This window comes from Nomascus leucogenys, chromosome 4 (assembly GCF_006542625.1).
Source record: "Nomascus leucogenys isolate Asia chromosome 4, Asia_NLE_v1, whole genome shotgun sequence".
NCBI classification, from domain to species: domain Eukaryota; kingdom Metazoa; phylum Chordata; class Mammalia; order Primates; family Hylobatidae; genus Nomascus; species Nomascus leucogenys.
Genome location: NC_044384.1, coordinates 126,891,991 through 126,918,246, shown reverse-complemented (window position 1 = coordinate 126,918,246; position 26,256 = coordinate 126,891,991). Strand labels below are relative to the sequence as shown.

Genomic DNA, 26,256 nt, shown 5'->3' with positions numbered 1-26,256 from the left:
ATGGCACAGCCTGGAGGGGTTAAAACAATAAGAGCACTGAAGGCCCTGAATCTCAGCTCCACCTCTTACCAGCTGTGTAACCGATGCAAGTTACTTGGCTCTCTGAGAACCTGTTTATCTATAAAGCGATGAACTTATTTCTCTTGTAGAGTTTTCCTAGAAGTGAAATTAGTTAATGGGTATAAAGATGACATAAATTTATGCCTGGCATGTCATAGTGCTTAGCAAATGTTAGCTCCTTCTTTCTTTTTCTCTTACACATGTTACCTCAGTGTCTCCCAGGACCAGCAATATTTGTGAGGTCCAGTGAAAAATAAAAATATGGTGCGATTTGCTCAGAAGCAATTAAGGACTTCAAGATGGAACCAGCAGAGTAGTCAACTCAGCATGGGGCCCTTTTGAAGAACTACGCAGGACACATGTCCATGTAGTCCAGCCCTGGCTGCGGGATTATCTCTGGAATGAATGCTCTCTAATCTTCTCTGTGGCTTTGTTTAGTCAGTGCTGAAGTTCATGGTGAGCACTTGAAGTACCAGCACAGGGTCAGAAGTGTGTTAGATTCAACCTCAGCTGTTCTACTTTCTGTGAAACTTCCACACCTCAGAAACCTCTTTAAAAAGTGAGCAAAGGACATGAACGGACACTTTTCAAAAGGAGACATACATATGGCCAACAAGCATATGAAAAAAAGCTCAACATCACTGATCATTAGAGAAATTCAAATCAAAACCACAATGAGACACCATCTCACACCTGTCAGAATGGCTATTACTAAAAAGTCAAAAAATAACAGATGCTGGTGAGGTTGCAGAGTAAAAGGAACACATGCACTGTCAGTGGGAATGTAAATTACTACAACCATGGTGGAAGAAAGTGTGGTGATTTCCCAAAGACCTAAAAACGGAAATACCACTCAACCCAGCAATTCTATCACTAGATACATACCAGAAGGAATATAAATCGTTCTATCATAAATACCCATGTACATGTATGTTCATTGCAGCACTATTCACAATAGCAAAGACATGAAATCAACCTAAATGCCTATCAATCGTAGACTGGAAAAAGAAAACATGGTACATATACAACATGGAATACCATGCAGCCATAAAAAAGAATAAGGTCATGTCCTTTGCAGGAACATGGATGGAGCTGGAGGCTATTATCCTTAGCAAATTAAGGCAGGAATGGAAAATCAAATACTTCATGTCTGACTCATAAGTGGGAGCTAAATGATGAGAGCATGTGGACACATAGAGGGGAACAACAGACATTGGGCCTATTGGAGGGTGTAGGGTGGGAGGAGGGAGAGGATCAGGAAAAATAACTAATGGGTACTAGGCTTAGTACTTGGGTGATGAAATAATCTTTACAACAAACCCCCATGGCAGAAATTTACCTATATAATAAACCTGCACATGTGCCCCTGAACCTAAAATAAAAGTTACATTAAAAAAAAATAAAACCTCTTTAAGGCTTGTAGGAGTCTAATAATAACTCTTTCTTCATAGGGCTCTGGTGCAGGTGAAAAGAGATTAAAGCAGGAAAAAGTACCAATCCAGGGCCCTGGCACTGAGGACTCATGTGTTGGCTGTCATTATAGTGTCTTTCTTTCCCTTATACATCTCCCAAGTCTTCAGGCTTTACTAATCCAATAGGTTGTATGTATGACAGTTTCCACAGGAAGTGCCACCCAAGACGCTGCCAAGGCACCCATGCCCAGAGAGAAAAGCATGCAAAATGGACAGAATCTCCAGCATTGATTATTTTAATGCATGGACACTTCAGAACTAAGCATAGTGAATTGCCTTTATTACAACATAAAATGATGATGATGCTATTAATGAAATTAATGAAAGTAAAATATCTGTAGCTTGTAGTGGCAATTTGTTTTCTAATATATTTGCATCATCATCTCATTTAATGATCCCTTCCTCTAAAGCACCCTGTCTGCAGATTACGTTATCATCTCCATTTTACAGGCGAAGAGATGAAGTTTCCAAGACATTTAGTGATTTGCTCCAAGGCGCATGCTAATCTGATTCCTAGTCTGGTGTTCCTTTTTCCCCATCAACAAGAATGTGGTTAAAGTAGCATTTATGTGTCTGTCTCATCTATTCCTGTGCATAATTGCTTTACTACTTCAACCAACAATGACTATACAAATAATTTCATGTAGTTTTCAAAAACAAAGGGAAATTGGACAAAGTAGTAAATAACTCATTTTACATTTAAATAGGCTTGAGGAGCTTGGGAAAAATGTTAAAGTTTGAAATTCTATCTAATTGTTCACAAAGCCTGTGCTATGCTATCACAGTTTCCATTAAAAGTGGTCATTTGGGAAACTTAGTATCCTGGATGGATAATTTCCCAGAGTAAAAGACCCACTAACAAGGAATTGTGGTCATCTGGACTTGGGGCATGTATTTTATTGGTGCAATAATTATGGGAGAGTTGTCATTTTCCAACCCCGTTTTGGAGGTGGAGGTGAGTGGAAAAAGTCATGTCAGCCCTGCACTGCCTGCTTCTGAACTTTACATGAGGCAAATAAACTCCCTTTTACTTCCCTTTATTTTGGGTTTCTGATATTCCCAGCTAAATCTAATCCCGATACAGCCACTCTCCTCAATTTCCTCCTCAGATGAAAGCTTAGATTTCCATTTCTGGCAAAATGGGAGCTAAAAGACAGATGTGCGTGGTGAATCTGCATTCACCATTCTTTCAGCTGCTGCTGAAGATTTTTCACCCCCCTGGCCTCTGCTGATCTTACTTGTGGGGACATGACCATATTGGTGGTTCTACTCTGGAGAGTTCGGGCCTTACATCAACCTCCTCCAGAATCCAACAATGAAGGGGTGACATAGAAAATAATCTCCAAAGATGGCCACCATCAATTTTTTCCTTCCCTATATGCACGTGCCACCCCCTCTTGAAAGGGGGGTCTATTTCTCCTCCCTTTTAAATCTAGGGTAGCCATGTAACTTTGACCAACAGAATGTGGAGGAAGTGATGTTCTGGATCTTGGGACTTCTTATCCCCAGGCTTGAGAGAGGACTGGAAGTTTCCTTTTCAAAGCCAGCTTCTGTGTAAAAGGCTGACTACCCTAAAACCACCAAGCTGTGAGAAAGCCAAAACTAGCTACGCAGTGGACCACATGAGAAGCGCCAGCTCACCATATAACTAAGTAAGTCCTTCTTGGGGCTTCTATCACAGCCCAGCCACCAGCAGAATAAGGCTGAGTCGGCGACCCCCAGTCAATGACCAATGAAGCAAAAACTGCCTGGCCAATCCTACCTGAAGTCCTGACCCATAGAATTTTAAGAAATAATAAATCATCATTATCTGAAGCCACTAAGTTTTGGGATGGTTTGTTATGTAACAATAGATAACTGAAATAGATGAGGAAGGATGAGAGAACACTTCCGAGGTAAAGAAAGGGAGAATTGGTGAGAAAAGTGAGAAAACCCTACTCTGCTGTCAGTTTCTCCTGGCTCCCAGTCTCCCAGCACTGAGAGTTTTTTTTTTAAAGTGTAAAGCACAACTATCATTTCCATAGACAAGTAAATTCTGCATTCCCAAGAATTAACCTACAATGCAAATTTGGAACACAACTTGTTCAGAAGTTGGCAACTTATTCAATGCCCTTCAACACTCATTCTTGACATACATGTGATGTTGAGCACCACTGTTCATTTATGTGTCAGACTAATGCCTCGTATGTGAAGCAGACATGAATATCAGGTTAGTCCTGAGCAATTCCAAGGACAGTAATAGCACTATACAATTGTCTGTGTACTATATCTGGTGTAACATGATTATGGGTAATTATGTTAATCAGTACTTTTTATAGCCATCTATTTATTGAATTTGGTTTCTCTCTAAAAGAAAAAATGAATACCAAGGTATGTATGATCTACTGAAAACCTTTACTTATTTCACCACAAAAAGTTCTCAGAGGAAAATTCTCTGTTTCAACCCAGCAGAAGACAAGGTATTTAAATAGAGAAATTTTTATAAACGTGCTTTCCAGGGACATATTAAGCATGTCAATGGAGAATCATTTTACTAAAACTATCTGCTTGGTTACTAAGAATTATCAAAGTATTTATAGTTCAGTTAATTTAAGAAGAGGACTTCAGCATTTTAATTTCTGAAATGAGTACAGCTTTTTAATTTCTGAAATGAATATTAGAATAGTAGCTTGAAAGGATTTTGGTGGACAAAAGTTTTCAACCATGATTGGCTGCTAGAAGCATTTGGAATCCTTTCATTCCCGCCCGTCTACCCACCGTCCGCCCACCTTGCAGAGGTTTCAGTTAATTGTTCTGGGGCAGACATCAGGCAACAGGATTTTAAAAAAATACTCCATAGGATTCTAATACCTAGCCAAGACTGAAAACATTGTTGAAAGAGTGTGGGCTTTGAAATAATCCATAGGATTGAATTCCAAGCATCAATAGTTTTATAACTGAGGCAAATGGCAAAGCCATGGTAAGGTTCTATGGCAGTGGTTCTCAAAGTGGGGTCCCGTAGTAAGCAGCATTGGCAATATCTGGAGAACTTACTGGAAATGAAAATTCTTTGGTTCCACCCAGACCTACTGAATCAGAAAGTCTAGGGTAGGGAGTGGGGCCCAGCCTCCAGGTGATCCTGCCACAGGCTACAGTTTGACAAGTACTGTGCTACATGATAAGAATTACAAGGGCTGACTCCATGTACCTTCACTGTTCCTCAATATCTACATAAATTTTCACAGCCGAGAATTCTTCTCTCTCTCCTTGTCAAGGTCTCTTGCTTTTTAAAAAATTGTAAAAGTCTAGAAGCAAAACTTCAAAAAAGTAAATGCATTGTTTTATTTCTGATTCTTTAATTCACTTTTATTATGTTATAATTAGAAAAGCAGAAAGAATAAAAAACTCCTACTTTGCAATGTTATTAACATTTGATATAAGTTTGGTTTTTACAAGAAAAGATCAAATTTTGCATATTGTTAAATAAACTTCTTAATCTGCTATTTCACACACCGCATCTTTTACATGCTACTATTTAATACAATATTTGTACATATCAACATATCATATTTTTGGCGTAGACTTATATTCCATTATATAAATATACCATAATTTATTTAATCCATCCTTTATCAGTTGATTATAATTTTTGCTGTTACAAATAATGTTCCCATTAATTATTAAAAAATTGTTTACAGCCATGATGCCATTCTTGGGATCAGTTTTCAAGATGTGGTATTGCTGGATCAAAGCATACAGTGGCTATTGATGCACGTTGACAAATTGTCCTTAAAAAAAAACTGCACCCTTAGCAAGGGATGAGAATGCCAATTCTTTTGTACCACAGTTCTTGCTATATATTACTAGTTTGTTTAGTCTTTGTCAGTTTAATACAAGGATGACTTCATAGTGTTTTTCTTTAATGAAGTTAAATCTGTCATTGTGTTTTTGTTTAATGCCTATTTGTATTTCTTTATTCTCATTATTTGTCCATTTTTAAAAAAATGTGAGTATTCACCTTTTTTCCCTATTGAATTGTAAATGCTCCTTATATATTAAGGATTACTTTTACGAACAATTGGAGCTAAGAAAAATATCATAAATACTCAATTGAGTAATATCAGAATAAGTTAATTTCAATTTATTATTAATAAGAACTATAAATAATTTGGTTGGATTACACCATTGCAAATCTGGCAACAATCAGTACCCATTTCCCTTTCCTAGGCCTGAGCTATGCTGAACAAAATTTAGTCCTTCTCTGATTATTAGAGATCTTGTGGTGCCTACAGGGGATTATTCTAAATTTTCCATCGTGCAAAGAGAACGAGACACAGAAAGCCCAAGTCCCGGCTCCACAGGCTACCAGTTGGACAACCTAGACTGGGGCAAGTAATTTAACCTCTAGTGCTTTGGTTTCCTTATCTTTCAAACAGAAATAACAAAAATAACCTCTACCTCATATGATGACTATGAGAAACAATGAGTGTAAGAGTTAAGCACACAGATTTCAGAGCCTTTCTGGATTTGAATTCCCACTCTACCATTTAATAGCTATTGTCTTGGGAAAGTTCTTAATCTCTCTGGTCCTTAGTTTCCTTACCTGTATAATGATGAAAATAATATAATTTACCTATTAGAGTGGTTGTAAGGTTTAAATAAGTAAAACCTATTTACCTACCTATCTATCTATCTATGTGTCTATCTATCCACGATACCTGTTTAGCTATCATCCGTATAGCTACCTGTCGATAATCTATCTGGCATTTAGAACAGTAGCTGGCAGGAAATAAGCACAATAATCATTATAATTAAATAAAATAACTTTATGTTATGTCCTTTCTTAACCACAGTCCCTCACAAATGTCACTGGTAGGGACTATAACTGCTATAGGGGCCACCACAATATTGGTAGTTATATAAAATTGGGTTGAATCTCTACCAAACCCAGGACATACTCTGGAAATGAGTTTCTGAATAAGCCTCTAGCATCAGCTTGCTTTTTTGGTGATTCACCTCATTTTATTAAATGTGAAGGGGAGGAAAACCAATCTGGCTTTTGTTAGCTGAATAATGACTGCAAAGCTAACCATGTGAATTGGTTTTTTTGCTTCCATCCTAGAAACCCACCTTCGGCAGATAAGCTATAAAAATAGTGTACCCAAGATGCTCTAAGACAGGTTCATGTCATTTCCTCTCACAAAGCAGAACGCTGAATTGATTTTTAGATTAACTGTCTATAGTTGGGTTAACTAAATTCTGTGTTCTCTGATTCATGCTCTGTACTAGCTCACAAGAAAATTTTTGGTCTTAACACTTAATATGAATCTAATTAATGCAAAAGATAATTAAAAGAATCTCTCAGCATTTTGGTCATTTTATCAGATGAAACTCCCACTTTTATCCCCATGATTTACACTGTATAAAAGAAAATATACCCATATGGAATACGCTTGTGAATCAAAAACAAAGCCAGTGCCCAAAATACAAATCAAAAACACTGTCTAGAACAACAGGCTTCAACTAATGAATTAAAATGATTGCTGGTTTCTTTAAAATATTAAGCTCATCGATGCTTGCCAAAAACCCCTTGGCTAGCTGAGGGATTCAAACCGCATTGTTCAGCTAGAGTTTGAAATCCTTCCATTCATCATTGACATGTGAGAGACAAGACAAGGTTTTTGACAAAAAGGGGATGAGGCGCCAGATGGTTTCCATCTGTATCTCCATTGATTGTACAATGAAAACCCACCTTCCCTAATCAGAAGGCTGTGCCATACATGGAAAATGAATACCCAGTGTTTTTAAAGAAGCACAATCACCCCTTCCCAACCATAGATGTATAAATATTAATGAACACAATCTGGTTCTAAGCAAATTTAGCATGAACTTTTAGCAACCCTCCCTTGACAACTTCCTCTCTTTTTAACTGAATTAAGCTTCTAAGTTCTGTGATTAAAAATAGCAAACTCTGCACTGAAGTTGGATCTGTGACTGAGGTAAATCTCTCCCTTCCAGCTAGTAACCAGTTAACGTAGCTCATGTGATTGTGTGCTTTTTATAACCAAAAAAGGGTCTTAATTTGAATGGATGCTTAGCACATATGAATAGTGAGATATAGAATCCATACAAATAAGCAGAAAATTGATAAATTAACCTATCATTTATGCCATGACTATTTCCAAAACTACTTGAGCAAATTTAGAGATTATTACACACAGTATTGAGGTAGTTGTTAAACAACTTTATTTCTGTAAAACCCTGTACTATATCATATATTGACTCATATTTTAATTTTCCTGTAAGCTAATAGAGAGTATTAAGACTGTTTTAATAACTAATGTTAAAAAGAAAATAGTAGATTCCTTTCTTGGATGTTTGAACTTGAATCATAGTATCACAGTATCTTTAACCCAGAAGATTTGGTTAGTCTTATTCCTTCTTGATTCACTTCCTGAGGTTTTCCTCGAAATATCAGAAGAGACTTAGATTTGAAAATTTCCATTAATTCCTTCCTTTGTTTCTTTTCTTTTTAGTTCAAACTAGGAAGGTTTGCATACTTGCTCCAGCTTATGTGTCTTTAATCTGTTGAAGCAATGCAGTTTCCAAGAAGCATGTTCCATGTTTTCACCACTAATGGTTCCCTGTGGATCAGAGTGGTAAGTCTTTTAAAGTAAAATATATCAAATCAGCCCAAAGATAATATGAAAAATTAAATCAATATACTAAGCTTTAGTCTTCATGTGACGGGAAGGAATTAATCTTTTTCCTCTCCTGCAACATGCATTGTCCTCCTGCTGTCAATAAACAAAATATTATTGAGTACCTACTATGTGCCTGGCATTAAGCTAAGCACTGAAGATTGATACATTGGACAGTGATGCTATTCTCAGGCACAGATGTTATTTCAGAGCCATCCTACAGAGATTGGCTAAAGAATGTTCTTTGCTGTATGACAGCAACATTGTGCACAGAGCTCATATGTATTTCCATTGCAAGTGATCAAGCCTGTCTCTTAGCCCCCAGTTGCCTTTCGGGAATAAGCGCTCAATGGAACTTGCCAGTGTTACCAGCAGTGTTACTGTTTGTTTAAGGTTCAGTTTCACCAGGTCGTGGCAAGTTTTTAAAACTCTTCCTAGCCCAATTTGTTTGTCAGCAGCATGATAAGATATCAGAATAATATCAATAAAGCTGGAGCAAAAGATGAGCTAAAGCTGCAGAGAAAACGCTGAGCTTATCAAAATGCGTTTTTGGTTATGTTCAAGGCAAGAAGAACAGGAAAAGCTAGACCCACAGCTTGAGCCAGATGGTGCAATGTTAGCATTAGACAAAGAGGAAGAGAAACAATGTCTCTCCTCGTTTCTTTTGTAATTTTCATCAAGAAGAATACTCTCCAAACTGCAAAAAAGATACCTTAAATGGTTCATTTTAGTAGGAAACTGAAAAAATAAGAAGATTGAAGGTAAGCCAAAAAAAAGAAAAAAAAAGTAAGCACATATATGTGTTTAAGTCTCTAGGCTCAGATGCACTGGATCTTCAGAAATAATGGGAAAAAACAAACAAGCAATAAATAATTTTTTTGATGTATGAGAAAATTAAATTTTTTCTTGATTATCAAAAGAAGGAGCTGGGGCAGTGAGGGGAGAAATGTAGGTTTGGAAAACAATATCCCACAAAATAGCCATAAAACCCCTAATTCTATAAGTTACATTTAAATACGTGGTTTATGAGTACTATTAAAAGAAAATTATGAGGTGTTCAAGAAGAAGTAGCACATAGTTGGGAAGGAGACATAAATATGTGATATATGATATGTGGTATTTGACATATATACTATATGTTATATTACATATACATATAGATCAATATATGTAAATATATTCACCTTGATATATATGTATGTAATATAACATATTATATATAAGTTATATGCATATATGCAAGGTTGCATCATATCCCTATTTCAGCAAGGTATTTGACAAAATCTTACAAGACATCCTCAGGGTACGACTGTAGAATATGGTATGAATGACAAAGAATGAATGAATGAATTGGACAATTGTTAATTAATTAATCAATATCACTTGAGGAAATGGTATGTAGAAATATCCCATTGAGCTCTGTTCTGTCAAAAAATTTATTGATTTGGGTGAAGCCGAGAGAATTATCATCACAATTGAATCGTTGTAGATAGTTGACATAATCGTGTTTCAAAATGAATCTGAACAAATGGGCAAAAACAAATCAGATGGAATTTATTTGTGTAATTATTTTTGTAGAGACAGGGCCTTATTATATTGCCCAGGCTGATCCTAAACTCCTGGCCTCAAAGTGATCCTCCTGCCTCGGCCTCCCAAAGTGCTGTGCTGGGATTACAGGCATGAGCCACTGTGCCCGGTCTCAGATGAAATTTACAGAAGAAACTACAAAGTACTGCACTGAATATCCAAAATTTAGTTAGAAATTACAGGATGCAGGGTTTGGGGAGACAGGATGACAGCAGTTTAAAATAAAATTTTAAGTTGACACAGTGGTATGGTGGCAAAGTTGAAAAAAAAATTGTCAGTAGGATCTTAGAGAAAGAGTAACAGATCATGTTTGTCCTCTTCACTCCCATTATTCATTGTCATCCTGGTGGTGATGAGGACTTTATCACATACTAGCAAGTGCTATAAGGAGAAATTACCATGAGCGAGAAGTGGCCCTGTTTGTTAGTGATCCATTGTGGAGTTTATCAGGATGATCCTCAGGAACTGGCTGACCTGGGACATAAGTAAAGTATGAAATGAAATATCCAGCATCCTTAGAGGAAGTCTAAAGAATAGAAAACAAAAGAGAGACAGTAAAGCAAGCATGAGGTATGGAAATAGAAATAGTCGAAGTGTTCCATGACATAGACCAAAAGCAGCTTCATATGTGAAAGCTTCATTTAGGAAAGGCTTTGCATTGAAGATCAAAGGGGAACTCATAGACTGCTCAATAAGTCATGTTAGCACAATTGTTTTTCATATGAGAAAAATGGAATCAGATCCCTACCTCATGCCATATAACACAAGAATCCATTCCAGATGAAATATATGCTTAAATGTAAAGACAACATTTTTAAAGAATATAAATTTATTACCACTGAACTCTATACCTAAAATGCTAAAGATAGTGAGTTATATGTGTATATATTTACTTCAGTGAAACCTTTAAAAAAGACATTTAAGTCCTAAAAGAAAGAAAGAAAATATTAGAATAGAAAGAAGAGAATTTCTTAAGAAAAGTTGAAAAATTACTAACCATAAAAGAAGAAATTGACAAATTTGACTACATTAATATTAAGTACTAGAAGAATGACTCCCACAAACAATAATGGTGAGAAGAAGAGCTATTTTGCCTTCAACAAGGTGGTGACCCAAGAATACATCATCAGCATTTACAAGGGCATCCAGGGAGTGGGCTTTAAGAAGTGTGCCCCTTGAGCACTCAAAGAAATTTGCCATAAAGGAAAAGGTACTCCAGATGTGTGCATTGATGCCAGGCTCAACAAAACTGTCTGAGCAAAAGGAATAAAGAATGTTCCATACTGTCTCCATGTGCAGTTGTCCAGAAAATGTAGTCAGAATGAAGATTCACCAAACAAACTCATGCACTGGTTACCTGTGTACCTATCATCACCTTAAAAATCTAGTCAGTGTGGGTGAGATCTAACCACTGGCTGTCAAATAAAGTTTATAAGACTGCCAATGACAATAACATATGTTCATTTAAAAAAATTCCATACAGTGAAATAGTAAGCCAAAAATTGGGAGAACTTTGCAACACCTAAAAGTGACAAAGGATTAGTCTCTCTCTCTCTCTCTCTCTCTCTACATATATGTGTGTGTAGAGAGAGAGAGAGAGAGACTAATCCTTTGTCACGTTTATAATTACTATGAATCTGAAGAGAAGTGGGTGAACACATGAACAGTATTTAACCAAAAAAAGGAAGCATCAATGGTAAAGACAGATAGGAAAAGACGTTGAACCTCATTAGAAATCAAAACATGCTTTTTCAGATCACAATAAGGTACATTTTACATGGACAAAATTTAAAAGCCTGGCATTACCAAATGTTAGCAAGGATGTAGAGCAAAAAGAAGCCTAATGCACTTCTTGGAGGGAGTGTTGACTAGTTCAATCATTTTGAAAAATACGTTTGAGTTACCTAATAAAGAATATATTTACCCTCTGATCCAGCAATTCTACTCCTAGAAAAACTTACTCAACATGAACCAAAGATATATGGAAGAAAATTCACAGTAGTTTTATTTGTAATAGCAAATCACTGGCAATAAACTCTTCAAAGAGGAAATAACCCAAAAGTCTACACAGACTACACAGAACAAAGTGATATATTTGCCTAGCAGAATATTATACAGCAGTGGAAAATGGGCACATTCTAGCTTTATATTCTGGATGAATACATCTTAGAAATACAAATATGAATGAGAAAAGCAAGTTGTAGGAACATATATATGACATGCTATCATTTTTATAAAACCCACAGACAAGCCAAATTTTAGAATATATTGTTTAGGAAGATATACACACATACGTAGTACAGCTAAAACTCATCCAAATGATAAACACAAAATTGATAATAGGGAGGCAGGAGATAGGATCAGGGAGGAATACTACATATTTAATATCAACATTATTGGTAATATTCTACTTTCTAAAATGAGTGTTGGCTTCATGGAGGATTTATTCCATTACCAAGCTTCATAGCCTACATATATGTTATAACATGTACATTTATTCATACATAAAACAAGTTAAGGAAAAAAAGAAAAAGAGAGAGACCAAGGAAGGCAGGCCTCCTTAACCCCGCCAAAGCTATGTAGGCACTGGCAGGCAACCCAAGGTGTAAAGAAATATTTTGCTTCTTTCTCTGTATTTCAAATGGGTTATGAGTCAACATACAGCTTAAAATTGGATTCTTTCTGGAAATGGGCTAGTCTGTCTAATTTTCCATTAATTCTATGTCAGTAGGGCAAGGTTACAGAGGTACGTACACCTTCTAGTTAAGAGAGGGGAACCTCTCACCATATTCAGCACTAAAGCTATATCTGCAGTAGCATGTTCAATTCTTGGAACTACATTTTATGACAAGTATTTGAAAAAATAAAGAGCTTCCCAGGAAAGTTAATGTAGACACTGGGGTGTTGAAAATCCATTTCACACGAATGGCTAAGTGAACTTGAATTTGAGATATTCAACTGAGAGACGAGATTAGGAGAACTGTGATAGCTAACTTCAGAAATTAAAAAGGAATGCTGTGAAATTGCTTTTAAATTTCAGCTTTATACTGCATATAGAGTGGCTCCCTGCTGCCAATGGATAGAAATGTACCGAGGCTGATTTAAGGTTTGAAAATTAAAATACCAGCTCACAACAGCTAGTTGGATGACTGACTCTGGATGATGGCCTATTACAGTCCAACAATTTCCTAGAGCTATGAGAGAATGTTACCCTTTAAAAATGTTTAGAATTTCCATTTTTCCTATAATGGATTATATTTTATAATTCAGACCACAGGCTTAGTATATTTTTGGTCTAAAAATATCTAATAATATTATATAATGTTTATCTTGAATTCAGTTACATCATTTATTTTTTATTTCTACTAACTCAGTTCCAGAGATAAAGAATGAATGACTCTGCTTCTCAATAACTACCTAACTCTATGGAATTTACTTAATCTCTCAAAGCCACAGTTTCTTCAGCTGTAAAATGGGAATAATAACAATACCTATCTGTGGTGGGTTAAATCATGACCTCCCAAATCTGTTCAAGTCCTAATCCCTGGAACCTGTGAATATGTTATCTTGCAAAGGGACTTTGCAAATGTAGTTAAGGATTTTCTGATGAGGAGATTATGCTGGATTATCTGGTGGCCCAGTATGGTCATAAAATTCCTTATAAAAAGGATGCAGGAGGGGTCAGAGGCAAAGGAGATTATGTGATGACGGAAGCATAGATTAGAGTGACACACTTTCTAAAATGGAGGGAGAAGCCAAAAAATCAAGGAGACGTGTGGCCACTAGAAGCTGAAAAAGGCAAGGAAATGGATCCTTCTCTAAGAGCCTCCATGAGGAATTAGTTCTGCAGACCCTTTGACTTCAGCTCTGTGAAACTCATTTCTGACGTCTGACCTCCAGAACTGTAAAATAATACATTTGTGTTGTTTTAAGCAACTAAGCTAGTGGTAATTTGTTACAGCAGCAAAAGGAAATGAATTCACCATCTCATAGGGGTTTTGTGGGGATCAAATGAAATAAAGCAGTAAAAAGTTCTTGGCTTCTATTACTATTATCATCAACCTTATTTTCTCAAAATGAAGATTCAGCCTTGCAGTTCAGTGACTGCCCTCAGTTATTTCCCCCGTAAGGCGTTTTCATACTCCATGTACATTAATGACATGGGGAAAAGACCCTGGATGGGAGTAAGGAACTCACAGCCATAACACTGAGGGTCCTGACAGATGCTCAACTTCCCTAGGCCTCTATCCCTCAGCTATAATTAGAGGCTTGATTGTTCCAGCTCTAAAATGCAAAGATTATGTGCTTACTTAGGTAGTCCATAAATGCTTTCTAAGTCCACCGTCTTGTTCCTCTCTGATGGTTTATCTTGTAGCTAGTGTCTGAATTCTCTAGTGCCGACTGCTCCTAGGTTATCTTTACTTTGGGCACTGATTAACCAGACAGTCCTAATTCCATGCTTTAAGAAAAGGAAGATGAAAAGAGGACTAGCAGTTCTCAGCTTAAATTTATGTTTAAAAAAGATATTCGGTGTTTTACAAATGATGTTCTTAGCAAAAAATCCTAGCTTTAAGGGTCCATATAGATTTGTCCTGGAGCCTTCTGTTTTTAATTCAAGGCAGTTGCTTTCAAGAACAGGGTTGACTGGCCATCCTCACCAAGTGTTCTGCCAAGGCTCTTATCCTCCTAAGTGGCAGGACGTTTGACACATTTCCCTTGTTGCTAAAGGTGTAGATAACGGTACATAGGAATCAAACATGACCAAAATAGAACAGACACCAAAGTAATGTTGAGCACAAGCTCTCTTTCATATCTCCACTTTCTCCAACTCACCATGGAGAGGACTGTGAAAAGGCTTTGCCATCCATAAATTATCCTTTAAATGCAAAACATTCCTACTGATTTGAACTCAGCATAGGGTTGGATGTTGTGATAGAGACTCAGACAGCACTCAGTTGACATACAGAGAAAGTACTACTTCAATATGAAGCAACCCTCAAAACTTCCTTCACAAGATGGTCTTGAAAGAAGAGTAGATCTTTACTAGCTGGAGAAAACAAGAAGGACATTTTGGGGAAAAAGAATGATGTGTATAAATGCAGAGAGGCTTCCTCTAAAATAAGAAATTACTGTGTTTGGCATGTCATGGGGAGGGGATAGACACTAATTGAAGATGATGCTAAGGTCAGCTGCTACCAGTCTGTGCTTGCCATACTGGTCATCTGAATTTTACTGTGTAGCACTCAGCAATTAAAGAGACAACTGTCATGAGGAATGGGGCATGTTCAGATTGGGTTTTTTAAGAAAATAGGTAAAAACTGGTAGAGGCATCCAGCATGTGGCAATAATTGAGGTCTGGGAGAGGGCCTGTCAGAGTGAAAAGAGGGAGGTGTTGAACTGGAGCTGCCTTCATTGAAAACCAAGTGGATGTTGGAGAGACAAGGTCTACAAGGACCTGGAGGCTTCCAGCTTGGCTGATTAGGTGTATGGTAGCATCATTGGCCACGCCATGAAAAACAAGGATGGAGGAAGACAGAACAAAGGTTGGGACCACAGACACTAAACTGAGTAGGTAGATAGAAGGTAAAGAGAAAATCAGAACCCTAGAGAAAAGAACCACTTGGGCAAAGTAAGGCAAGGAAGCAGACAGGAAATGTGTAGGCAGAGGGACACAGGAGATTAAAAAGGATGATGTCAGAGAAACCAGATGCAGAAAGATGGACATGGAAGTGCAGATCAGCTGCTGTGCCAAATGTGGCAATATGGTCTGGTAGGTAAAGGACAGAAATGGACACCACAGAGCCACATCCAAACCCCCAGGGCCCTGAGCGTCCCCAGGTGGAGGTGAACACGTCCCCTCTCCCTAACTTGATGAGATACCTCTCGCGACATTTGACATGTGCCTTGTACAAAGTATGGGTATATTTGCTACATGAAACCAATGGAAGCTTTCCCATATTCCCACAATGCCAGAAGGCAGAGCCTGGCTCTAGCCACCCCCACTCAACAACTTAAAACCAAATCAGTCCCCAAAGTATTGAAAAGGCAAGATAGGAAACAATGAGTAATGTGGGCCCAGGAATGAAACCAAAGCACGCAGCAATATGCACACATGCAGATGCAACGTTGGCCTCCTCCTCCGCGGCCCTTCCAAACTGTTTAGAAAGAATAGATGATTAGGACTCAGTATAATTCATTCTCTTTCACCGAAGTAGAAATTCATTGCCGCTTAAGTGACTAGAGAAAGCAAAAAACTACATAAATGCTTATACACACAATAATCATTAAATGTGCCCTTCAGAGCAGTCGTGGGAGAAAATGGGGATTGGGAGAGAATAAAAAATGACACTTACGTACTGAGACCTCACGGTGAGTCAGAAAACAATAAAATTTCTGTTTAAGGAAAAAGGGAGGAAAGAAATAACACCGGTATAACAATGTATAGTATATGTCTGGGGGCAAGTGCAGGAAGCTGTGCTTTTCTCATGGTAGGGAATACCTAAGGGAGATCCAAAGAGATACTGCCTTTCTAAGGAAAAGAAAAAAAAAAGAACAGAAGAAAGAATACTGGCAAGAGACTGAGTCACAGAGAGGAAAGCCCAGCACTGTGAGAGAACATAAGAACTGTACACACCACTCCGCATTCCTCATAGTCTCAGAAAAGGATGACCCAGTTTATAAACGCACAGCAGTAAACAAGACACGCCTCGATGCACGACTTGATCATGAAAGACGGAGTCAGAACTCAAGGTTCAGGTTTCTTAAAATACATAGATAGTATGCACACACACACACACAAATGCACACACACTTCTCTTTCTCAAGTTTGAAAAAGTGTATCTGCTTGAGTAAATGGGAAGTTTAACAAGAGCAATGAGTGCTTTTTAGCTTTCCTCTGAGCCTGACCTTCGAAAATAATTCAAGTTACCAGAACGCATTCTACATTTCACATTCTTGCACTGCCCTTGAACACAGATTCTGAGGAACTCATTTCTACGCGTAGAGCACACATTATTCCCTGGTGGGGTGGCCTGGAAGATCACGTACATCTAACCAACTGGGCCAAGCTTCTTCGAAATGCTCTGAGCACTTCTCATTTACCAGGAAAGATTCTCTTCTTCTGTGTGATGTATAATAATGTGAATCTCTGCACATGATGATCAAAGAATTAGCTAATCAATGTTAAAATTAGGTACAGATAGAAACATTCCAGTTCTCAGGTCTGGCCAATGTAGTAAAATCCACTTTAGAAAATGGAAACCCTTAAGTCTCATTGCAGAGGGTTGATGCAAAAGAGATCATCCAGTCCCTGTATCAATCAAATGTGTATGGACCTGGTGCTTTTCTCCATTATCATAAATATGTATGTGTATATATATAATGAAATATTATTCAGCCAAAAAAGTATGAAATCCTGTCATTTGCAGCAATATGGAACAGAATTGGAGGTCATTGCATTAAGTGAAATAAGCCACCCACAGAAAGACAAATATCGCATGTTCTCACTCGTATGTGGGAGTTACAGAAGTGGATCTCATGGAGGAAGAGAGCAGATCGGTGGTTCCCAGAGGCTGAGAAGGGTAGGGGGAAGATGAAGAGAAGTTGGTTAATGGGTACAAAAATACAGTTGGATGGAAGGAATAAGGTCTAGCACTCGAAAGTACAGTAAGGACACTATAGTTAACAATTGACTGTACATTTCAAAATAGCTAGAAGAGAACTGGAATGTTTCCAACACAAAGAAAAAATGTCTGTAGCAATGGATATACTAATCACCCTGATTTAATCATTACACATTGTACACATGTATCAAAAGATCACATGTACAAAAATATGCACAACTATTATATATTAACAAAAAAGTTTGCTGGAAAAAAGGCGGGTAACAGATCTTTGTTACTTTTCTGAATTTATTCAAGGATCCTCCTGTCTATGTATGCCAAACCAGAAAGGAGATAAGGGAAGAAAATGAACATACTTTTGGGCTCAAAAACCAAATTTACCCAGCAGGAAATGGGTTTTCCCTTCTCTGAACTCTTATACAACTCCATACCTCCCTGATGACACAGATCATCCCCCGCCTTAAATAATTTTTATTTGTGTTTATGTCTCAGCTCTCCTACTATTTTGCAAGCTCTTCACAAGCAGGATTGCATCTTAATATCTTAGCTGAGTAATCCCTCATGTCTTTCAAGGGCTTTATACTTTCCTAATATGCCTTCAGATGCACTATCTCATTTGGTCTTCATGAGACTCTCAGTTAGGTGGGGCAGGCACAATTATTTTTATTTTATTTTATTATTATTTCACTTTATACATACAATTGAGATTAAGAAAGGTGAAATGAATGGAAGGTTACATGGCTACCCAGCTTCATTCCAGAGTCCAGAATGAAGCACATTGATGTAGGCTCCCAAACCAGGCCTTCATCCTCCACACCAAGCTTTTCTTCCTGCCTTCCCACATGCCACCTTATATGGCTGGTGGTCAGCCAGGTGCCATTACAAGAAAGACATCTAGAGAGAAGAACAAAGAAGCAGAAACATAGAGCAGTTAAAAAGAGAAAAAGGATGGACACCAACTGATCTTCATGTTTTTCTAACCTGAAAAGCCCCTGGAACACTGTTGCTAGATATGAGATGATGCCTCTCTTTTTATCTCCATAAGAGAGTCATGTAGTAATGCCATTGTCAGAGGGAACAAAAAGGTGTTTGTGTGTGTGTGTGTGTGCACATGCATTCTTTCTTTAAAGAATAAAGTGGCATTACGAGATCCACGGGATCATTGATGTTGGAGTGGGGAGGGCCCTCAGGGGGCATCTGTTCCAGTGTTGCTGGAGACATCCTCAGACAGAACAGAAAAATGGAGCTGCTGGGGGATGCTCCTGGCAAAATGACTTCTTTACCTAGTTATAAAGGAGTGGTATCTTGGCTCCTCTACCCCCTTATCCAGTTACTGGCCCTCGGTAAGAGAGTAGATGAGAAGGTAGAAGCCCCTGTCCGGTAGAAGGACAGAAGTACAGCGGTAGAAGGACAGAGATCAGAAGTCCCCCTAAATAAGGAAAAGGCAGCGTCTTGGGTAAGGATCCCCACAAGCAAAGCCTGAGAGAACAATTCCTAGGCAAATCAGGCTCTTCATGGAAACACATGAGGCAGTAAGGGAAGCAAGGGAGGGCAGGGGAAAAGACAAACAAAGATGTGGTGTTAGAAATCTAGTCTGAACCCACAGGGAGCTCTGGGGTGTAAATCACTCAGAGGTCACTCTGCACAGAGGCAAGGGGCCTGAGCTGTTGTACCTCAGCATCAGGTGGTAACTGGCCAAGGGCTGTCCCATGGCATGGAGGCTGTAACCTCCCAGGCATGAGGTAGATGAGGTAGATGTCATTGTCTGGATGAGGTAGATGTCATTGTCAAGGGCAGTCCTCCAGAGGATGGTGCAGATAGGAGAATCTGACAGCCAACAGATGCAGCAGTTGGAGGGCAAGGGGACTAGCCCTGTTAAGGGGGCCTGGGTGGGGCACTAATAGCATCTACTGTAGGCTTCTTCTCACACCTACAGGAGCTGAACTCCAGGTGGGTGGTCTAATTCAGAGCCGGATGCCCTCTCACGAGAACTATGGCATGGGATCCTCTGCCTGGGATCTGTTGTATTACCCCCTACTTTACAAAACCATATCCATATGTTTCTATATTCTTTACACTTAATGAAACTTTAGAGTCTCTATATTTGTTGGTGCCTTTCAGTCAATCACTACCTCCTTGTGACAACACATGTAAAAGACTTCTTCACAATTCTGTTTTCCTCCACCCAAATTTCTATTTGTACATCTCAAGGAGAACGGGGTCAGTAACTCCCAAAGGCAACCCACTCTATTTTGCTATTAACTACATGTTGGTAACTTTAATAAAGTAAAAATCTATTTTCTTATAATTTCCACTCACCAAAGTGATGAAAAATAGGTCTAATTTTTAGATATTAAATACCTTCTCTTCTACAGGTCAAAGAGCCACAGTTCAGATTGTTCCATCATGTAGGACATGATTGCAAATCTGTTTGCCCATCTGGTCCCTACCCAATGAAGAAATTCCAGTTTGTCCATGACCCCATTTAAGGAGGTGCCCAGAACTACCCAGGAGTCATGTGACCCACATAGATCAAAGGAGGATTATCCTTTTTGTTTGGGACACAGCAGTTCAATTAATGCAGTCTAAAATTAACTTCATGATTTAAATAAACTCTACTATATGATCCATTATGCCACTGATTTAAACTGAGTCATAAATAACAAATCTACATATATTTGCATGTGCTCTCTGTCTCACCCCAACTTTAGTTTCTAGATTGATTTTTTTAAACTTAAGTATAGGCTTTTATACATGTTCAATTAAAACTTAAACTTGTTCCATCATTCCAATCTGAAATGATCTCTCCAGGTAGTAATTCTGTTACTCAAAGTATGTGCCATGCTTCCAGGTTTCAGGTCAATCATAACATTGACACAAATATTACCTGTACCCTCAACAAAATCATTGATAGAAAACAGTACCTTGATGGGGCTAAGAGTGGATCCTCATTGCCCACCATTAGAGACCAGCCCCACACAGGAGCCATTCTAGCACACACGCAGTTTGATTCATGCCTTTTTCAAGACCCAGCCTCAATGTTATGATCAATACATTTCTTCAGATATGTATTTTGATATACTGAGTTGTGAAGAATACAAAATAAATTATAAAATATTTGTAGTCACATGCGTTTATTAGAATATAAAAGCAGAATATAAAGCCAGTGGTAGTTTTACAAATAAAAATAATCCAAGGAGGCAAAGGCCAGAATGACTCAGAGGTCATTCTAGGTATATTCTAGGTATATAGAATATAATTTCAGAATAAAAAGATCATTTTTTTCCCATGTAGAATAAGTTGATAAGTCTGAGGGGGTGAAAGGGATGATGACTGAGCTCTGGATAGGGACACATGGAATACAAATTGTACTAAGGGAAACAGGTGATCTGAGATAAGAGAATACAAGAGACTAAATGACTAAATTAGTTATCTATTGCTGCATGACAAATTCCTACCAAATTAACAGTTTAAAAGACCAAAAGTTATTTCACAGTTTCCATGGGTTAGGAGTCCAGGCTCAAGTTAGTTCAGCCCTTTGTTCAGGATCTCACCAGGCTGAAATCAAGGTGTTAGCTGAAGCTGCAAACTCAGCTATGGCTTGGGGTCTCCTAATCTCACTGGTTGTTGGTGGAATTCGGTTGTTTGCAATTGCAGGAAAGAGATCCCTACCTTTGCTGGCTGCAAGCTGAGGGCTGTTCTCAGTTCCTAAAGGCCACCTACCATTCTATGCCATGTGGCTTTTTCCATTGTATGGCAATTTGCTTCTCAAGGCCAGTAGGGGAAACACTCTTCATTCTGCTAAAATGGAGTCCTATACTAAGTAAAGTAGTCAAGGGAGTGATTATCATATTCACAGGTCCAGGCCAAGCAAAGAGAGGAGATTAGAAACAGTGTGTACACCATTGGGTAGGAATCTTTGGAGCCATCCCAGAATTCCACCTGTCACAATGACTTAACGTGGCTGAGGCATAGTGAGGAACTGTGGTAGAGGAGGGACCTGGAGAGGCCTTTTGTGCCCTGCTATGGAGTTTCAATATTATACTGAAAGCAATGGAGGCACATTAACAGATGCCTCTCCCTTTGGGGACATACAAGAAGATGTTATAAGTAATAGTGGTTAAGAAAGTATTCTGGGAAGCATGGCGCTTGGAGAGAGCATTATTGAATGAACTGAGGCAATAAATGTAAAACATAGCATAATCCATATATACCTTGATTCTGTTTACAGTTTACTCATCCCGCTTGCCTACATGACCGCTATGAGAAAGCAAAACTACACCTTGCCCTATTGCCGTTGTGATTAAGTGTGCCCTTCACATACCAACGACAGATGAAACAAAAATATTTTTGCATCATTAGAGACTCCTTCCAAAACAGAAAAACCCTATCTCACTCTAGTCTCCCCATCCAAAAACATTTTTAAAAGACTTTAGCCCCTTTCCTGTAAGTTGCTGGCTCCCTCAAGAAAAAAATCTTTATCTGTGACTTTGGAATACAGATATCTGCAGATATGTGAGAATCCAGACAGGCAGGATAAGCATGTGAGAACTGCTGCTTTTTCGCCAATGAGGATTTTGAACAGATTAACTGTAACTTTGTGGGCTAATTTTTTTTTTCTTTAAATACCTGTAGTATCCTTTTTTCAGGGACTCCCGTGCTTCTAAAGGCTGGACAGCCCTCCAAACATTACAAGTAAAAAGTACTTCAATGTTCAATTTGTCTTTGAGTTTTCCATTCACAACCGTGTCTATACCCTGTATCCTCAAGAGCAACCACAGTGTTTATTTTTAAATATAATAATAATACTATCTATAAGCTACTTATTATATGCCAGGCAAGGCACTGATCTCAGAGCTTCATATCCTCAAAATCATATGAGCAAACCACGGCACAGAAAATTCAAGTAACTTGTTGGATTTACCTAGGTTGTTAGTGGTGGAGCTGGGATATGAATCCAGGTAGAATATTCTGCAACAGTTCGCAGTCTTGGAAAAAAATAGGCACTTACTACTCTTGTAAGGGTGACCCTTGAGGCACTCAATACATGATTGCTGATTAACAATTACTACTTTTGAGGTGGCAGAGTCAAAACTACTTTAAAACTAAGGTCTAGCCAGGTGCAGTGGCTCACGCCTGTAATCCCAGCACTTTGGGATGCCAAGGCGGGCAGATCACCTGAGGTCGGGAGTTCGAGACCAGCCTGACCAACATGGAGAAACCCTTGTCTACTAAAAAATACAAAATTAGCCGGGCGTAGTGGCGCATGCCTGTAATCCTAGCTACTTGGGAGGCTGAGGCAGGAGAATTGCTTGAACCTGGGGGGTGGAGATTGCAGTGAGCCAAGATCACACCAGCACTCCAGCCTGGCAACAGAGCGAGATTCCGTCTCAAACAAACAAACAAACAATACTGACAGAAGGACAATTTTTAGGTATAATATGAATTACCAAAATTGCCACAAATAGAAGTAGAAACACTGAATAGATTAATTGATTAGAAAAAACAATCTGACAACAACAAATAGAAACAACAACAGCAAAAATCTTTAAAAGTTATAAAAGTATTATCTGGTTCAAAAAGTAATCCCGATATAGAGAATTTCAGAGAAAAAAAAATTGCCCATGAAAATATAATTTCCATAGGTGCAGAACACAGAAAATGATAAAATCTTTCTAGTGATTACAAAAAGTTTACATAATTTTGATATCAAAACTAATAAGATAGCATAAAAATTTAACTAAAGACCAAATCATTATGAAAATTGATGCAATAATCTCAAACAAATATGGAATACAGCAGTAAGTTAAGAAAACATTTCATCAGGGCCAAGTAGGCTTTAGTCCAAGACTAAAAAGATGATTAAATATTAGGAAATCTGTAATTATAGTGCACCATTTTAATAGATCAAAGGCAAAACTTATGCAATAATTTGACAGAAACTATGATACTCCATATCAGGTCTGGTGTTAAACACATTATAAATAATTCTTACTGGATACTCATAATATCCTCACAAGATATTTACACGATTATCTTCATATTACAGAGTAAGAGACTGAAATTGGAAGGGAATAAATAAATTGCTTAATGTTACACAATTCTAAGAGGAGGAGGTATAATTTGACTCCAGCTCTGTCTGGCCATAAATCCCATACTCTGGCTTCCACGTTATATGCTCTTCATGGATGATAATTTACCAAAATCATCCAAAAGGCATTTTATAGTATTCCAAAACCCATTTTTTTAATTTTAAAAATTCTCAGCATATTAGGAATGCAAAAAAATTTCTTTAACATGGTTAGAAAAAGATCTATCATCAAATAAATAGCTGTTAAAATCAGAAACAAGATAAGAGTAGAATGCCAGTGAGTATTCTGAACATTGCTGTGGAAATTCTGGCTAATGTTACAGGACATAATCAACAAAGAAGAGATACATTATTTGGAAAGATGATAGAATCATTTTTTGATTATAATATAATTGTTTATAAATAAAACTCAGGAGAACTAAGTGAAAAATAATTATAATTAACAAATAGAATCAAAAGACAAAATATTAAAAGCAATAGCTTTCATATAAACAGTAACCACCAATTAGAAAACAATATTTTAAATAATCTCAAAAATAATTAAAGTATCTAATACCTAGGAATAACCTTAAAAAAATACAGGATCTCTACAAAGAAATGATTTTTTTGTCACATCACATAAGACTTGAAAAAAAGATATTTTGAAATGATTGAAAATTGTGAAGATGCAAACTTTTCCAAAATAATTCATAATTTGCACATAATTCTATACAAACTACAACAAGTTTTGTTTTGTTTTGTTTTGTTTTTTGAGATGGAGTTTCGCTCTTGTTGCCCAGGCTGGAGTGCAATGGCGTGATCTCGGCTCACTGCAACCTCCTGCCTTCCAGGTTCAAGCCTCTCAAGTAGCTGGGACTACAGGCGTGTGCCACCATTCCTGGCTAATTTTGTATTTTTAGTAGAGATGGGGTTTCACCATGTTGGTCAGGCTGGCTTGAACTCCTGATCTCAAGTGATCCACCTGCCTCAGCCTCCCAAAATGCTGGGATTACAGGCATGAGCCACATGCCCTGCCCAAGATTTTTTAAATTTGAAAATTAATTCCAATACTCACCTTAAAGAATGCTGAGACAATAACTGCTAAAATAAATTTAAAATACAGAAAAATGAAAGAGTTAGGGGCCACCATGTCAGAAACAGTCTATAATACAAATTATAATGGGACATATAAACTATAATATTGTTCTGCTACAAAAATTAATAGATGGTTACTGAAATAGAGGCCCAGACACAGAAATGTATATACCAATTAAAAGAAAGATTTAACCAAAAAATCAGTGAAGAAAAGAGCACTCATTTAATAAATGGCATTGAATTAACTATTTGAATAATTTAAAATGTATGTTGCTATCTCATACTACATGTTAAAACAAATACAGATAAATGTTATGTTAAATTTTAAAATAAAATAATAAAGGATTATGTAAAATACAGGTGGTTATCCATCAGCTACTGAGCCTAGCAAATAATTTCTAAACATAAAGGGAGTGAAATGTGTCAGAGAGTAATAGTAGATTTGACTGGAGTAGCAAAGGTGAAACACATTTATATATCAGAGAGCATAATACTCAAAAGGCAAACACCAAACTGGAAAAATAATTTCCAGAGACATAACACACAAAGGTAGTTCATAGGCAAAATATTAACATCTCAATGGATAAGTGGGCAAAGAACATAGATCAACAAGTAACCAAAAATCCTTATAATTATCCAATAAGCATTTGAAATTTTTAAATTTTTTTTTTAAAAAAACTAATGCTTCATGCTGTTGAATGTGAGGAGAAATAGTCATGACACTGACAGTAGGTATGTAAATTAATATCTTTGGCCACATCTATGAAGAATCATAAAAACACCCATGCCCTTTGATTGCCTCTCCTAGGAACTGTCCAATAGAAACAATTAAGAAGGTGAAAAAAGATGTAATGCAAAGCTATTCAAGGCCATATCATTCATTCTAGGCAGAAGCATAAACATTCAACCATAGAGGTACATCCAAAAGTGCAATATTATACAGTCATTGAATAATCATATTTTGAAAATTTAATGTCATGAGAAAATTTTCCCAGTCAAGCGAACATAAGTAAGATATAAAACTTTGTCCGGACCATAATTGTGATTCTGTGATGTAACCATATATGCAGAGAAAAAAACTGGAAGAAAATGTTCCACAATGTTACAGCAGCTATCTCTGAATACTAAGGTAGGCAATTTTTATTTTATACACTGAATATCAGAATAAAATTTATTAAAGAATAAAAACAATATTGTCATGAGAAATCAGAAGCTGGACACATTGGTCATGACCTTCTAAGGATGTAAGGAAGCCTTTGCCTTTTATGTTCCTCTAATTTTACTGCATGATCTCACAGGGAAATGAGTGGAGCAAGTGGCCCATCGGCCACCTTGGCCTCTGAAAAGAATTGTCTCAGAAGCCATCTCTTTTCCTACTCACCTCTGCCAATCTCCTTTCCTTCCACTCAAAGTCTGGCCACAACAAAAAAGAAAGCAGGTTTGGAGAGAGGTCAGTATGCTGGGTTATTGTTAAAGGAATTATGTGTGTGTGTGTTTCTGCAAAAGTGCATTCTGCTGCTGCTAAATTATCGTTCCATAACACTATCTACATTGGAAAGATCTTTCTCAAAAAGAAAGAAAGAAAAGAAAGAAAGAAAGAAAGAAAGAAAGAAAGAAAGAAAGAAAGAAATATACTTTTGAAAATTCCTGCAATGCCTACTGTGACAGTG

The 26,256-nt window shown here is 37.5% G+C and overlaps 1 protein-coding gene across 5 annotated transcripts in view; it reads right to left on the bottom strand.

Moving 5' to 3' along the window:
* THRB (thyroid hormone receptor beta) overlaps positions 1–26,256 on the bottom strand; it is a 386,080-nt gene that overhangs the window by 310,986 nt on the left and 48,838 nt on the right. Inside the window, exon 1 of one of the 5 annotated variants that reach the window (XM_030812254.1) lies at positions 10,198–10,570. The exons of the other annotated variants lie outside the window; for them this stretch is intronic. The gene's annotated coding sequence lies outside the window, so the exon portion shown is untranslated. Of the gene's footprint in view, positions 1–10,197; positions 10,571–26,256 lie in introns of those variants that run through there. 5 annotated transcript variants of the gene reach the window in all.